This window comes from Pan paniscus, chromosome 9 (assembly GCF_029289425.2).
Source record: "Pan paniscus chromosome 9, NHGRI_mPanPan1-v2.0_pri, whole genome shotgun sequence".
In the NCBI taxonomy this organism is placed as follows: Eukaryota; Metazoa; Chordata; class Mammalia; order Primates; family Hominidae; genus Pan; species Pan paniscus.
This window is the reverse complement of record NC_073258.2, coordinates 130,995,478-131,010,414: the sequence shown is the minus strand read 5'-3', so window position 1 is coordinate 131,010,414 and position 14,937 is coordinate 130,995,478.

Here is a 14,937-nt window from a genome sequence, read left to right as displayed (position 1 = left end):
ACCGCCACACATGGCAGATTGTGTAAACATTTTAAAGAAGGTGCCAACAGCATTTGTTAATAGACTGAACATGGGATGGGAGAGAAATCGAGGAATAAAAGATGATTCCAGGACTTGTGCCTAAGCAACTAGAAGGATCCCATTGAATTAGTTCAGAAAGACCGAAAGGAGCATATTTTGATGGGGAGGATAGGGATGATCAGGAATTTAGTCTGCAACATGTTAAATGTAAGATGCTCACCTGCTATCCGGTGGACGTGTCAAGTAAATAGTTGGAGTCACCTTGAGATTGGAAGATATTACTAAGGGAGAAAGTACAGACAGAAAAGAGAATAGTTCCAAAGACTACTGAGGGGGCAGCAAGGATGATTAACAAAGGAGGCTAAGGAATAGTGGTGAGTGAGGTGGGAAGGTAATTGGGAGTGTGTGGTGGTGTCCTGGAGATAACTGAAGAAAAGACTTCAAGGAGGACGCAATGATCAATGCAAATGGCGCTGTTATATAAGATGAGAATGAAGAATTGATAATTGGCTGCAGCAACTCAGAGGTCACTGATGACCTTGACAAGAACAATTTGTGTTCACCAGTGAGAGTGAAAGCCTAACTGTAGTGAACTTAAGAGAAATGACTCAACAGATACTTGTATGCACATGTTCATGGCAGCAGTATTCACAATAGCCCCAAAATGGAAACAACCTAAGTGTCCATCAACAAGAAAATGGGGCCGGGCGTGATGGTTCACGCCTTTAATCCCAGCACTCTGGGAGGCCGAGGCAGGCGGATCACAAGGTTGAGATCGAGACCATCCTGGCCAGCATAGTGAAACCGTGTCTCTACAAAAATACAAAAATTAGCTGGGCGTGGTGGCGCATGCCTGTAGTCCCAGCTACTTGGGAGACTGAGGCAGGAGAATCGCTTGAACCCAGGAGGTGGAGGTTGCAGTGAGCCAAGACTGTGCCACTGTACTCCAGCCTGGCAACAGAGCAAGACTCTGTCTCAAAACAAAAACAAGAAAGAAATGGATAAATACAATGTGCTATATGCATACAATGGAATATTACTCAGCCATGAAAAGGAATGAAATTCTGACTCATGCTACCATATAGACAAACCTTTAAAACATTATGCTATGTGAAAGAAGCCAGACACAAAGAAATAAATACTGCATGATTCCACTTATAGAGGTACCCAGCGTAGTCGAATTCAGAGACAGAAAGTAGAATGGTGCTACTAGGGGCTGGGGGGCAGGGGAGAATGGAAGCTATTGGTTAAGAAGTATGCAGTTTCTGTTTGGAATGATGAAAAATTCTAGAAGTGGACAGTGTTGATGGTTGGACAACATTGTGAAAGTAATTCGTGCCCCTGAATTGTATACTTGAAAACAGTTAAAATGGTAAATTCTATTATATATACTTAACCACAATAAATTGGCTGGGCATGGTATCTCAAGCCTGTGATTCCAGCACTTTGGAAGGCCGAGGTGGGAGGATTGCTTGAGTCCAAGAGTTCAAGACCAGAATGGGCAACATAGTGAGACCTGCCCCTGCAAAAAAAAATTGAAAAAGAAAAAAAATGTTTAATGACTCTCTGACAAAATGAAACCATAATTGAAAAAGAAAAATGGAAAACAACATAGACAAATCTTTCATGAAGTTTTGTTTTAAAGAGTCAGGGGAACAAAGAAATGAGGCACTAGTAGAAGAGGGAAAGGGGTCAAAAAAGGATTTTGTTTTCAGAAGGGTGAAATTACAAGTTGTTTTATGCCAATTGAAATGATCCAAGAGAAAAGTAAAATGATAATGCAGGAGAGGGGAGGGTAGCTCCAACAGTGCCACTGAGTAAGCGAGAGGAGAAGGGGTCCGGCGCTGAGTGGCAGCATGGCCTTTGCTAGCAGGACAGAAAGGGGAATTCTGTGATGAGAAATGCTGGGAATATGAGATTCTGTACCATCTTGACTGGGAGAAGGCAGAGTCCGTGGCTCCACATGCTGGGGAATAGGGGAAATTCTCCACTCTCCTCTGACTGCTTTTATTTTCTCTCTGAAGTAGGAAGGATATTCATTGTGGTAGACTGAGTAATGGCCCCCCAATGATGTCCATGTCCTAAACCCTGAGATCTGTGACTGTGTTACCTTACATGGCCAGAGGGACTTGGCAGATGTGATTAAGGGTAAGGACCGTGGGCCGGGCACGGTGGCTCACACCTGTAATCCCAGCACTTTGGGAGGCCGAGGCGGGCGGATCTTCAGGTCAGGAGTTCGAGACCAGCATGACCAACATGGTGAAACACCATCTCTACTAAAAATACAAAAATTAGCTGGGTGTGATGGCATGCACCTGTAATCCCAGCTACTCAGGAGGCTGAGGCAGGAGAATCACTTGAACTCAGGAGGCAGAGGTTTCAGTGAGACGAGATCATGCCACTGCACTCCAACCTGGGCACCAGAGCGAGATTCTTTCAAAAACAAAAAACAGTAAGGACCGTGAGATGGGCAGCTTTTGCTGGATTACCAGGGTAGGCCCGATCTAATCTCATGAGTCCTTAAAAGTGGAAGAGGAGAATGAAGTACTGAGACATGGATGAACCTTGAAAGCATGCCAAGTGAAAAAAGCCAGTGACAAAAGAGCATATACTGTGTGATTCCATTTACATGAAAAGGCCAGAAGAGGAAAATCCATAAAGGCAGAAAGCAGATTAGTGGTTACCAAGGGTTAGGAATGAGTGATGGGCAAGAATAAAATATAATTGCTAAAGGGCACAGGGTTTCTTGGGGATAGTGAAAATGTTCCAGACTTGGTTCTGGTAATGGATGGATGTATAGCTCCGTGAATATACTAACAACTATCAAATTGTCCACTTTAAATGCATGAATTATGTGGTATGTGAACTATATCTTCACTATGGCTATTACTAAAAACAGTGGAAGGGGGCTGGGTGTGTTGGCTCACGCCTGTAATCCCAGCACTTTGGGAGGCCGAGGCCGGGAATTCAAGACCAGCCTGGCCAGCATGGTGAAAACCCATCTCTACAAAAAATACAAAAAATCAGGTAGGCATGGTGGCGCGCGCCTGCAGTCCCAGCTACTCGGGAGGCTGAGGCAGGAGAATTGCTTGAACCTGGCAGGTGGAGGTTGCAGTGAGCTGAGATCACACCACTGCACTCCAGCCTGGGTGACAGAGCGAGACTCCATCTAAAACAAAACAAAACAAAATAAACAGTGGAAGAAGGAGGCAGAAGAACGTGGTTGAGAGAAACGTGATGATGGGGAAAGGGGCAGAGAAGAGTTGCTGGCTTTCAAGATGGAATAAGGAGACCATGAGCCAAGGAGTACAAGTGGCCTCTACAAACGAGAAAAGGCAAAAAGGGCTTCTCCGTATGGCTTTCAGAAATGGACATAGTCCTGCCTATACCTTGATTTTAAGCCAGGGAGACTTCTGTCCAACTTGTGACTTCTAGATTGTGAGATAAAAAACGTGTGTTGTTTTTAGCCACCATATTTGTAGTAGTTCTTTTTTTGTTTTTTGTTTTGTTTTGTTTTGTTTTTTGAGAGTCTCACCCTGTTGCCCAGGCTGGAGTGCAGTCGCACAATCTCAGCTCACTGCAACCTCCACCTCCCAAGTTCAAGCAATTCTCCCACCTCAGCCTCTCAAGTAGCTGGGACTACAGGTGCCAACCACCATGCCCAGCTAATTTTTTGTATTTTTAGTAGAGACGGAGTTTCACCTTGTTGGCCAAGCTGGTCTCAAACTCCTGACCTCAGGTGATCCACCCACCTCATCCTCCCAAAGTGCTGGAATTACAGGTGTGAGCCACTGCACCCAGCCTGTGGTAGTTTTTTATGATGGGCATCAACTGAGAGACAGTGGTAAAGGAAGTATTGGAGGACTGACAGAAGAGATGATAGAAAATAGTCTTCTAAGTGCAAAAGAATGAATGAGCCAGAAAAATGGAATATAACTGCCAAACAGAATTAAAAACACATAACAAAATTGAGAACACCTTCTCCCCCATCTAGATGGCTACTATGAGAGTTCCATTTTTTTATTAGAAAATATTAATTACCCCACTGTTGTGCAATTTTTTTGTGACCCAGTGAAGATCATCTGTTATAAGTTTGGTGAATGATTAGATCATAATCCTAACCACAAATGATTTCTGCATTGGGTTATTAGCAAACACTGTCCTCAAAAATGAATGCAATGAGCTGTTTCAGTCTTAAGCACTGCAAAATAAAATAAAATAAAACAAAAGTCAATCCTTGCAAAATCACCTGTGATTATTGCTCAACCCGTAAGATAAGACTCAGCTCAAATGTATTCGCCAACATAGAGTCTACTGCTAAAATAGAGTCCCCTTCAGAGGAGTCCTCCCCAAGCTCTTTCTCAGTGTATTAGTCAGGGTTCTCCAGAGAAGCAGAACAAATAAGAGATTATATATATATTTATTTAATAGGAGACATACCGTGGGCATTGTTTCATGCGATTAGAGGCCAAGGAGTCCCACGATCTGCCATTGGCAAGCTGGATCCAGGAGAGCTGATGGTGAGTCAGAAGTCAGAAGGCCTGCAAGCCAGGGAAGCTGATGGAAATCCTGGTCTGGGTCCCGAGGCCTGAGAATCAGGAGCACAGCTGTCTGAGGGTGGAAGAAGATGGATGTCCCACCTCAAGCAGAGAGAACAAATTCACCCTTCCTTCACCTTTTTGTTCTATCCAGGTCCTCAATGGATTGAATGACACTCACCCATGTTGGTGAGGGTGATCTCTACTTAATCTACTGATTCAAATGCTAATCTCTTCCAGAAACATCCTCACAGACACACCCAGAAATAATGTGTTACCAGCTATTTGAGTATTCCTTAGCCTAGTCAAGTTGACACATAACATTAATCATCATACTCAGGGATGGCCCTGTTGGATACAAATAAGGAAAACCCTCCTAGCAGAATCCTGGGGCGGCCATACTGAACTTAATCCACTCTTAAGGAAGTAAATTAACAAACAGATGCACATTAAGTTTGCTGGCCCTATGATCTACTTTATTGTCTTCCTCCAGCAAGATGTGCTATAAGATCTGGGCAAGTGACCTCTGTAGGTTGCTCTTCTTTTTCTTCTTTTCTAAAGAGTTTTTTAAAAATTGTGGATATTCTAGTTGTCTTTCATCATTTAATACTTTTTTACCCTAGAAATAGAATGTACACACATTTAATTCATATGAACTGAAGTAGGCTTGAGAGAGGGAAGTATAAGCATCATTTGACTAAGCAAATTAATGCCCAAAGTAAGCAGAAGACAGAAGACACAAACGTGTCATTCTCTCAGTTGGTCTGTTTCCAGGTGCCTCTCATAGTGTGGGCATCTAGCAGTCTGAGTCCAAGTCTAGAAGTCCTACATGCAAGCCAATGACTTCCTCTGGGGCTCAATAGAAGGATGAGCCATCTGTTCCAATGCTGCAAGGAAAATCATCTAGGTTGGACTTACTGAGAGACAGAATGTCAGCCTCCAAGGTGGCTCATAAATGCAATATATTGTGCCTTATGGGCAATTTAAGAGATCTTCAACAGTAATCTTGACTATACATGATCTTCAATTTGTAATGCACATTTTAAATTTTTAGAGAATTTTCAGTTTTACTAATAGAGCAGACAACAAAAAATAAAAAGGCTAAGTGAAACCAAGTGTGGAAGCAAATGGCATGTAAAAAGTAAAGTAAAGGTTCCTCTTCAAAAAGACTTTCCTCCCTGTCTAATTAGGAATAAATAGTAACTTCTCTTAGAAGCAAAATTTATTCAAAGACCTGTGCTAACATTCTCAGATATCTGCTAGCCATAATAAAGAAATCAATGTACTTTGTGTTCTTAGCTCCCACAATTTAGCCTAAATATTTGCCCTGGCATGCTTATACTAGTCCAAGCAAGCATTAGGTCATAGCCTGTTCCTCTTCCTTATTTGGAGGTATTTTTACCTTTCTCAGCATTCCACAAGTTACTACCTCCTTCCTTTGTTCTCCTCTGCCTTTGTCTCTTTTAGAAAGTTCTAAGTTGCTAGCCAGTTGGGACAAATACAGAATTTCAGGTCCCATTCCAGGCAATGGAAACCATACACAGCAGTAGGGTAGACGTGTCAGGTTATAAATAACCCTGTCTCCTTTGTTCGGTGTACTCTCGTGGCAAAACAGCTGGCTAGTGTGCCCTTTCTGCAGAAAGTAAAAATGGCCTTGCTGAGAAAATTAAATTTACGTTCAAGTGGTATTTCTTTGTAGCACTGGGGAACAAGCACTTCTAACAGGCATGTCAGACATGTTAGAACATACATGTTCTAAAGTAGATAGAAAGGGAAGGAAGGACCAAGACATAGCAAATATTCATGATTCACTAAATATACATGAGACACATTAAGCCCTTGACATTGTTGAAGACTTACATCAGCCACTCATAGTTGATATTATTCTAACCCCATTTGTCCTTTGCCCCAAAAATGCAAATGAAATTGAGACCTACTCATCAGGCTGATTGATGAGATACAGCTACTGCCATGCATACATATCCCTGTGTCTTTCCAATAGGCAAGTCCCTGTGTATACTGGTTCCATACACCTTCCGTCTGTTGGACCCCTTGCTCAAACATCACCTCTGATCCTCATAACCACACCGTCAGAAAGAAAAGCTGGCACAGCAAGGGGAAAGACAGGACTATGAACATTGTGTAATCTAGATCCAGGTAGTATGGTCCTTCACCCTGCTTGTACCTTACCCAAAGGGTGTTAATCTACCTCACTCTTTCCTCTTACTTCTCACTGTTTTAAATTTTTTAATAAATTGTGGGATTCTAGATACTTAGTTTGGCCTGTGGGTCTTCCCCTGACATAGCTTTGCCTAAGGGTCTAGGAGGCTACCATTGCCCCAAGGTAATTTCTCATACAACAGGAGCTGACCTTAGGACCTTTGCAAAAGATATGACTGTATTGTTTTGAGGGCTGTTACATTTGTCATTTAGCCCATAGATTGCAAAATTATATACAACTACATCCAGACCTGATCAACTGAGATTCTGGAAATGAAAGATAAATGTAGTAGCTGGTCATGTCTTTTACTTGTTTCTCATTTAGTAGGCAAGGTGTCTGTTCTACATGGGAAAACTGCATTATGCTAGACAAGAGAATTTATGAAATTAGACTATGGAAAGAAATATGCATGTGCTCAACTATGAGATTATCTGCCTGGTATAGTTCCTTCTCCTAGAAACTGCCCCATAGCATCCACACATCTGGCATGAAAGCTGCATTTTCTGTTTTTTTTTTTTTTTTTTTTTGAGATGGAGTCTCGTTCTGTTGCCCAGGCTGGAGTGCAGTGGCGGGATCTCAGCTCACTGCAAGCTCTGCCTCAGCCTCCCGAGTAGCTGGGACTACAAGGTGCCCGCCACCACGCCCGGCTAATTTTGTTAATGTATTTTTAGTAGAGACCGTGTTAGCCAGGATGGTCTCAATCTCCTGACCTTGTGATGCACCTGCCTCAGCCTCCCAAAGTGCTGAGATTACAGGCGTGAGCCACTGTGCCCAGGCTGCATTTTCTTATAAGAAAGTTGATTGGTTTAGGGATGAGTACTCAAACCAAGCTAAACCAGTAAGTCTCTTCCCTGGGATTTATAAATTTAGAACCCCCCAAAATTGAGGTTAGTTCCTCTTCAATATATAGATTTGTATGGTGTATTCCTACAGATTAGAGTATATAGGCATACTTTGTTTCATTGTGCCTCACCTTATTGCACTCTGCAGATTCTGTATTTTTCACAAATTGAAGATGTGTGTGGCAACCCTGCATTGAACAAGTCTATTGGAGCCATTTTCCCAACAGCATGCACTTACTTTATGTCTCTATCACATTTTGACAATTCTCACAATATTTCAAACTTTTTCATTAATTATAATAACTGTTATGGTGATCTGTGATCAGTGAACTTTGATCACTATTGTAATTGTTTAGGGGCACCACAAACCGCACCCATGTAAGATGGTAAACTTAATAAACATGTGTGCTCGTACTGATCCACTGACCAGTTGTTTCTAGTCTGTCTGCCTCTCCTCAGACCTCTCTATTCCCTGAGACACAACAATATTGGAATTAGGCCAATTAATAACCCTAGAATGGCCTCCAAGTGATCAGGTGAAAGGAAAAGTCACACGTCTCTCACTTTAAATCTAGAATTGATTAAGCTTAGTGAGAAAGACAGATCAAAAGCTGAGATAAGCTGAAAGCTATGCTTCTTGTGACAAAACAGCCTTAGATTGGAAAGAGATACATTTAGGACTTTCATAGCTAGAGAGAAGGCGGCAGTGGCTGGTTTCAAAAGACAGGCTGACTCATTTGTTAGGGGCTAAAGCAGCCGGTGACTTTAAGTGGAAACCAATGTTCATTTACCATTCTGAAAATCCGAGAGCCCTTAACAATTATGCTCAATCTATTCTGCCTGTGCTCTATAAATGAAACATCACAGCCTGAAGGAGAAAGCACATCTGTTTACAGCATAGTTTACTGAATATTTTAAGCGCACTATTGAGACCTACTGCTCAAAAGAGATTCCTTTCGAAGTATTACTGCTCTCCAACAGTGCAACTGGTCACCCAAGAGCTCTGATGAAGATGTACAAGATTAATGTTGTTTCCATGCCTGCTAACACAACGTCTATTCTGCTGTCCATGGATCACAGAGCTATTTCTACTTTCAGGTCTTACTTAAGAAATACATTTCAGCCAGTTGTGGTGGCTCACACCTGTAATCCCAGCACTTTGGGAGGCTGAGGCGGGTGGATCACGAGGTCAGGAGTTCGAGGACCATCCTGGCTAACACAGAGAAACCCCGTCTCTACTAAAAATCCAAAAAAATTAGCTGGGTGTGTTGGCGGGTGCCTGTAGTCCCAGCTACTCAGGAGGCTGAGGCAGGAGAATGGCGTGAACCCGGGAGGCGGAGCTTTCAGCGAGCTGAGATTGCCCACCGCACTCCAGCCTGGGTGACAGAGAGATACTCCGTCTCAAAAAAAAAAAAAAGGGGGGGGGGGAATAAGAAGCCAGGTGTGGTGGTTCACGCCTGTAATCCCAGCACTTTAGGAGGCTGAGGCGGGCGGATCACGAGGTCAGGAGATCAAGACCATCCTGGCTAACATGGTGAAACCCCGTCTCTACTAAAAATACAAAAAAATTAGCTGGGCGTGGTGGCGGGCGCCCGTAGTCCCAGGTACTCGGGAGGCTGAGGCAGGAGAACGGCATGAATCTGAGAGGCGGAGGTTGCAGTGAGCCGCGATAGCACCACTGCACTCCAGCCTGGACGACAGAGCGAGACTCCGTCTCAAAAAAAAAAAAAAATACATTTCAAAAGGCCTTAGCTACCATGTATAGTGATTCCTCTGATGGATCTAGGCAAAGTGAAAACCTTCTGGAAAGGATTCACCATTCTAGATGTCATTAAGAACATCCATGATTTGTGGGAGAAGGTCAAAATATCAACATTAACAGGACTTTGGAAGAAGTTGATTCCACCCCTCATGACTTTGAAGGGTTCAAGACTCCAGTAGAGGAAGTAACTACAGATATGCTAGAAATAGCAAGAGAACTAGAATTTGAAGTGGAACCTGAAGATATGATTGAATTGTTGCAATCTCATAATGAAACTTGAACAATAAGGAGTTGCTTCTGGTGGAGGGCCAAAGGAAGTGTTTTGTTTTTTGAGGCAGGGTCTTGCTCTGTCACCCAGGCTGGAGTGCAGTGGTGCAATCATACCTCACTGTAACCTCAAACTCCTCGGCTCAAACAATCTTCCTACCTCAGCCTCCCAATTAGCTGGGACTACAGGTGCATGCCACCACGTCTGGCTAATTAAAAAAAATGTTTTTGTAGAGATACGGTCTTGCTATGTTGCCTAGGCTGGTCTTGAACTTCTGGTCTTAAGTGAGTCCCTTACCTTGGCTTCTCAAAATACTGAGATTATAGGCATATACCACACCCAGCCAAAAATAGTTTCTTGAGATGGAATCTACTCAAGATAAACATAAAGGTGAAGATGCTGGGAACTTTGTTGAAATGACAACAAAGAACTTAGAATATTACATAAACGTAGTTGATAAAGCAGCAGCGGGGTTTGAGAGGACTGACTCCAATTTTGCAAGACATTCTACTGCAGGTAAAATGCTACCAAACAGCATTGCATGCTACAGAGAAATCTTTTGTGAAATAAAGAGTCAATTGATGCATCAAACTTCATTGTTGTCTCATTTTTAAAGAAATTGCTGTAGCCACCCCAACCTTCAGCAACCACCATTTTGCTCAGTCAGCAGCCATCAACAGTGAGGCAAGACCCTCCACCAGCAAAAAGACTATGACTCGCTGAAGGTTCAGATGATCATTAGCACTTTTAAGCAATACAGTATTTTTAATTTTTATTTTTTTAGATATAATGCTCTTGTACACTTAATTGACTATAGCAGGGGTGTCCAATCTTCTGGCTTCCTTGGGCCACACTGGAAGAATAAGAATTGTGTTGGGCCACACAGAAAATATACTGACACTAGCAATAGCTGATGTGCTAGAAAAAATTGCAAAAAAAATCTCATAATCCTTTAGGAAAGTTTACAAATTTGTGTTTGGCCACATTCAAAGCTGTCCTGGGTTGCATGTAGCCTGCAGGCCATGGGTTGGACAATCTTGGACCATAGTATAGTGTAAACATAACTTTTATATGTACTGAGAAGCCATAAAGTGTGTGTGACCCACTTTATTGTGATGGTCTTTAACTGAACCCACGATATCTCTGAGGTATGTCTATACTGGGATTTCAACCTGATATCTTAGGTTCTGGGGCCAGATTACTTAGATTTGAATATCAGAAGAACTCAGTAAATCTTCCATCTTCACTCTTTACAAATTGGGATAAAGTATTTTCTTTTTTTTTTTTTTTGAGATGGAGTCTCGCTCCGTCGCCCAGGCTGGAGTGCAGTGGTATGATCTTGGCTCACTGCAAGCTCTGCCTCCCGGGTTCAAGCAATTCTCCTGTCACAGCCTCCTGAGTAGCTGGGACTACCGGTGCCTGCCACCATGCCCAGCTTATTTTTGCATTTTTAGTAGAGACGGGGTTTCACCCTGTTGGTCAGGCTGGTCTCAAACTCCTGACCTCAGGTGATCCACCTGCCTCGGCCTCCCAAAGTTCTGGGATTACAGGCGTGAGCCACCGCACCCGGCTAAGATAAAGTATTTTCTTTTTCCCAAATATGACTTCAACATTTATTTTTTGAGCATATACTATATTCCAATCATTAAGTTAATCTTAGAAGAAAAATAGTAGATATGATTGCTGCCTTCATGGAACTTATGGTTTAGTGAGGAGGCAGACATTATACAAATGATCAGACATATGCTTATCACAAATAAGCATAAATATGAACTGCAGACAGTCCCCAACTTGAGATTTTTTGACTTTACAACAGTGTAAAGTGATAAATATACAAAAGAGACTGTACTTCACATGTCTATACAACCATTCTATTTTCTACTTTCACAATAAAGTAAATGAGATATTTAATACTTTAGTGTAAAATAGGCTTTGTGTTGGATGATCTTGCCCAACTGTAGGCAAATGTAAATGTTCTCAGCACATTTAAGGTAGGCCAGGTATGTTTGGTAGGTTAGATGTATTAAATGTATTTTTGGCTGGGTGTGGTGGCTGATGCCTTTAATCCCAGCACTTTGGGAAGCCGAGGTGGGCGGATAACTTGAAGTCAGAAGTTTGAGACCAGCCCGGGCCATGTGGTGAAACCCCATCTCTACTAAAAACACAAAAATTAGGTGGACATGGTGATGCATGCCTGTAATCCCAGCTTCTAGGGAGGCTGAGGCAGGAGAATCGCTTGAACCCGGGAGGCAGAGGTTGCAGTGAGCTGAGATTGCACCACTGCACTCCAGCCTGGGAGACAGAGTGAGACTCCATCTCAAATAAATAAATAAATAAATGCATTTTTGACTTATGATATTTTTAACTTACAATGGGTTTATTGCAATATAACCCCATCATAAGTTGAGGAGCATCTGTATAAGAAGTGCCATGAAGGTCAAACAGAGGGTGGTACGAGAGGATATAATCAGAAGACCAACCTAGTCTTCCTTAAGAAAACAATGATTGAAAGGTAAGTAAGAGTTAGTGGAAGTTGGAGAAAGCTTTCCAGGTGAGGGAATATGGGCAAAGGCCCTGAAATGGAAAAAACTCTGGTGACTTAGGAAATGAAAATAGGTCAGTTGGCTTAGATATAGCGAGAGAGGAGGAAAGTGGCCTGAAAGGAGGCTGCAGAGATGGGGACCAAATCATGCAGGACCTTACAAAAGGAGTAGGATCCCAAAGATTCAAGGTCTTGGGGGTCAGGTTAAGGACTTTGGATCAGGATGGTAGTGGCTGAAAAGGAGAGAAGTGGCAACAATTAAGAGATTATTTGGTAAAAGGGAAATAATCAAGCATTTATCATGCTTTCTTATATAAACAATATCACTAGGTAATCGAATAATCGAAAAGGGGAAATTTCCCTTTGTAGAAACATTGTACAATAGCTAGTAAATGAATAATGATACAATTATATCACCACTTAAAAACTCCTAATGAATGAATTGATCTGGGCATTTCTCATTAATGGCTGCCAACATCACAAAAAGAAGGACAAGCATACACTGTGTATCTCTCAGTGGAAACGTACATTGCCACCTATAAAGTAATATTGCCAAAAATTAAACTTGAATCTGATAAAACATTTAGATCCTACTGCCAAATTACACAAAATGCAGCTAAGGGAACATAAATACACCACAGGGATGCAGTTGACAAAATCCAGATTGTGGCAAACACTATAGGGCAAACAACCTAGTCCCTTTTTAGAAATGCTGGGGAAAAAAGAGAAAGGGAAAACAATGCAGAGGACTTAACCGTTATACCAGCCAAACATGGCACAGCTCTCACTGAAACTGCAAAAAAGAAATATATGGCAGATCTGTACAGAGAGAAAGTAACTAAGTTAGTGGTTCCTAGGGCCGAGGAGTTGGGGGAAAATGGGAGTAACTGCTAACAGGTATGTGTTTCTTTCTGAGTAATGAGAATGTTATAAAATTGATTATGGTGATGGTTGCAAAGCTCTGTGAATATGCCAAAAGCCATTTAATTACATATCTTAAATGGGTGAATTGTATGGTATGTGAACTATATCTCAAGAAATCTGACATATGTATATGTGTGTGTCTATATATGTGTATCTATATGTAAAAGAAGAGATCTGAGGATTGAAAGGAAATCAGCTAAGGAACGGAGTACAGTATTTCTACACAGAAGAAATAATATGCGTAATGGAGAAACAGCATAGCATTTTAGAAGATTAAAAAAAAAAAAAAAACTGCCAGTCATGATGGCTCACGCCTGTAATCCCAGCACTTTGGGAGGCCGAGGCAGGCGGATCACAAGGTCAGGAGTTCGAGACCAGCCAGGCCAATATGCTGAAACTCCGTCTCTACTAAAAATACAAAAATTAGCTGGGTGTGGTGGCGTGCACCTATAGTCCCAGCTACTCAGGAGGCTGAGGCAGGAGAATCGCTTGAACCCGGGAGGCAGAGGTTGCAGTGAGCCGAGATCACGCCACTGCACTCCAGCCTGGCGACAGAGTCAGACTCCGTCTCAAAAAAAAAAAAAAAGAAAAGAAAAAACAAAACTGCCTCTGCAACTGGCACATTTCCTGAAAAAGCATAGCTAAGAGATGAAGCTCAAGACAGTGAAAGGGCCCAGACTGCACAGCGGTGTGAAAGCCATGCTGAGGGTTTGGGACTTTATCCTGGGAGCAATAGGAAGCCATTGTTGGCTGACATCACTGCTATGCATTGCAACTCTGGCGACCATGTAGAGAATGAGGAAAAGGGAGAGTGCATTTGGGAAACCACATGAGTGGTATTATAATTCTCCAGGCACAAGCTAGTATCATCTTATTTTAGGACGGTGGCAGTGGAGAGGGACAGATTCAACAGGACTTGCTGATGGATTGGAATTGAGATACAGTAGTAAAGTAGCAAAGTCACCCTGCTTCACTGGGTGAATGGTAAAATGTGAACACTAGAAGAGGTATAAATTTTAGGGTAAGAGAGTGAGATTAATTTTTTATATATGTAGTTGTATAATCTAATCTAATAAGGAGGCAAGGTCGGGTAGAAAGGATTCATGCCTTAATGCTAATGCTTTTGGACTAAATAACTAAGTTTCCATTCAGTTATAATGGTCTTTCACAAGGAAGTGCCATCTTTTGCAGAATTTATTCCCCCAAAGAGCTCGTGGCTGAAATATAACTCCTGGAATTTGCCTGGAATTTGAATTCCTCAGAATCATCCACACCAAGTTAATAATTAAAGGTTCCTCATACTGTCTACATTTGTTTTTTTCACCTGTGTACAGGATTCTGATTTCACAAAATCCTCCCAGCAGTATTATTTAACCTAGTATCAAAGAAAGGTGTGTATATTCCAGCAACCCAGAGGCAAGTCTCTACCAGCTCAAGAAGGAAAAAGGTGGGAGGCTGCAGAAGCCACAGAAACTGACCCTGCCCAGAGCCAAAACAGACAAGAGGGCTCCTGCAAAGTTAATCTTCTTTGAATTTTTTCTCACACCCTCTCCAAGCATCTAGCATTGAGCTCTTAAGGGCCTCACGGTCATTTGTTAGTTAATAAATTCTTCAGACCTGAGGTGGGGGTGGAGTGGAAGGATGATAAAATATTTAAATATTAAATGAGAAAGAAAAGCAGGAAAGGGCTCAGGTATGGTAGCTTATGCCTGTAATCCCAGCACTTCAGGAGGATCACTTGAGCCCAAGTTCACATAGCAAGACCCATCTCTACAAAAAATTTTTAAAATTAGCCAGGCACGGTGGCACACTCGTAGTC